Consider the following 2,736-nt stretch of genomic DNA (forward strand, 5'->3'; position numbering starts at 1 on the left):
CTCCTCCTCCCCCCTCCTTCCCCTCATCTCTCTTTCACGTCCCTCCCTCCTTCCTCCTTCTTTTTCGTCCTCTTCCTCCTCCCGCTACCCCGGGCCCAGCCCCCACCCTTTGTCCCCCTCCCTTTACCCAAATCCGGCCCATCGCCCCCCCCCAAACCCCTCCCCATCGCCCCCCAATAAACGGTCCCGGGCCCAACTGGGAAGCTTTACTGGGAGCACTGGGAGCAGGCACTGGGCGGGGGCAGAGCGCCAGCGGGGCTGGGGGGACACGGGACCCCCCCAAAATCAGCCGAGCGGGGACGGAGCGGGGGGTCCCAGCCGGGCCTGAGCCCACGGGGAGGGTCTGCGGCCGCCGCCGGCTCAGGAGCTCTGTGGGCACAGAAAAGGGGGTGACACCGGGCTGCGGGCCCAGCAGGAGCGCACCCGCTCCGCCACGGCGGGGACGCCACCCCCGGCACCTGCCCTGACCTTCTTGCGCAGGGAGAAGCCGAGCCCCAGCGCCAGGAAGACGAAGCCCAAGATGCCCGTCAGCATCTTGCTGCGGGCGGCGTCCGGCGGCATCTCTGGGGGGTCCGCAGGGCTCAGCACCCCCAAAACCTCTCACCGACACCCCGAGGCCCTCCCAGGGCCCCCTCCAGTCTCATTCCAGTTCCTCCCAGTCGCATCCAGCATCCTCCAAACCCCTGCCCTTTGCACCCAGCGCCCCCAAACTCCCTCCCAGTCACACCCAGCACCCCCAAACTCCCTCCCAGTGCCCACCAGGACCCCCCCAAACCCCTTCCCAGCCCTTGCCCTGCCCCCAGCCTCTCTCCCACTTCCAGCCCGGCTCTCTCCAGCTCCCTCCCAGTGCCTTCCAGCACAGCCCAGTGGCTCTGCCAGCGCCCCCAGGGGCTCCCCCGTACCCCAGTGCCGCCTCAGGGGCTGCTTTAGGCTGACGTGCTCCACCTGGCAGCTGTAGCTGAGCCCGCACCGTGGGGGGGTTTCCAGCAGCACCAGCAGCTGGTAGGTCCAGTCCCCGTTGGGGACCACGTCGGTGGCCACCACGTGCTCCGAGAGCTCCTGCTGGCCCTGGAACCACCTCACCTGGATGGCAGCAGGGTAGAAATCCATCACGGAGCAGAGCAGGCGGCCGGGGCCGGGCTGGGAGCTCGAGGGGGGCACCAGCGAGATGGACACGCTGGCGGGCACTGGGAGAGAGCGAGAGAGAGAGCGAGGACACACTGGGATCAGCTGGGGGACACTGGGAAAGAGAAGGGAGGACTGGGGTGGGCTGGAGAGGGAATGGGAGTGGACTGGGAGGGACTGGCAAGGGACTGGGGATGGAGTTGGAGGGACTGGGGATGGACTGGGATGGAGTGGGAGAGACTGGGGATGGACTGGAAGGGACTGGAATGGACTGGGAATATACTGGGAGGCACTAGAAATAGACTGGGAGGGAGATTAGTGGCACTGAGAGAGGTGGGAGGGGATGGGGAGTAGTTGGAGAGAGGGTGGAGGTCTGGGAATGAACTGGCAATTAACTGGGATTGACTGGAAATTAACTTGGAGGGGCTGGGTGGAACTCGGAAGGACTGGGAGGGACTGGGGCGGCATTGAGAGAAATAGGAAGGGGTGAGGGGCCAAGGGATTGAGGATTGTGATCTGGGAATGAACTGGGAATGGACAAGGAATGACCTGAGTAGAAGTGGGAGGGACTGAGAAGGCACTGGGAGGGATCTGGGAATGGACTGGGAGGGAGTGGGACGGCCTTGGAGGAACTTTCATGGAACTGGGATGGAGCGCGCCGCACTGGGAGGCCGAGTCCAGCTCGGGGCACTCAACGCTGAAGGTCTGCCTGGCAACAGATGAGTCATCAGAGAGACGCCACCTGATTGGCTAAAAAGCGTCAGCTTTACGCGTCGCTGAAATGGACGTGCGGGGGGGCACTGGGAGGGATAAGCGGGTCACTGAGGGCGACAAGGGGCCCCGGGGATGGGCACAAGGAGGGCTGAGGGCTCTGGGCTGATTCCCAGGGAAGTTTTGAGGGGCTTCAGGGTCTTTGGGCAGGGCGGGGCCCCGAGGGGACACGCTCGGCCCCGCGCTCACCTCGGCGCTCCGTGAAAAAACGGTTGGACCCCTCGTACCAGCCCTCTGCAGAACCACTCCCCGAAGTCCGTTGGTACTCCAGCCCATCGGGTCTTTGTTTAAACGCCGGGCATTCATCGCCCCATACGGGTTGAACCCCACGTACACCCCCACGTCGCTGTCGTACACCAGGTGCTGCTCCCGATTGTAGATGAGCCTCTCCACGGACCTTATCTTCTGCGTGCCTTTTAATGAAGTAACATTCCTGCTTTCCCATGTGCAGGAACCCGCTGAAAGTGCAGAAACACAGCTCGGGTGGGGGCCCCGCACCCCCAGAGCTCCGGGGGCCACCCTGGATTCCCCGCTCCGCACCCCCTGTGCGCCACGGCCCCCATGGGACCCCCTGCCCCGCTGCCGCTTCCTCTTTGCCACCCCTTCCCCATTTCCCCTTCCCCCATCCTCTCCCCTCCCACTCCGGCCGCACCAAAATCAATTTTAGGTCCCTAATCCCCATTTTCCCACAAATTCCCCAAACCCCGACCCCTCCCGAATTTGGTTGCCCCCCCCTTTTTACCCCCCCCCACCCCTCCCACCCCTCCCCCACCCCTCCCCCCCCTCCCCTTTGGGGTGTCCCCTCCCCCTCCCCCTCACCGGCCCCCCCCCCCTTTTTTT

The 2,736-nt window shown here is 64.9% G+C and overlaps 1 pseudogene; it reads right to left on the bottom strand.

Moving 5' to 3' along the window:
• Positions 1-234: 234 nt before the first annotated feature.
• LOC135442121 (class II histocompatibility antigen, B-L beta chain-like) lies at positions 235-2,459 on the bottom strand (annotated as a pseudogene).
• Between the last annotated feature and the right edge of the window lie 277 nt (positions 2,460-2,736).

Source organism: Zonotrichia leucophrys, unplaced genomic scaffold, assembly GCF_028769735.1.
Source record: "Zonotrichia leucophrys gambelii isolate GWCS_2022_RI unplaced genomic scaffold, RI_Zleu_2.0 Scaffold_1202_14279, whole genome shotgun sequence".
Classification (NCBI taxonomy): domain Eukaryota; kingdom Metazoa; phylum Chordata; class Aves; order Passeriformes; family Passerellidae; genus Zonotrichia; species Zonotrichia leucophrys.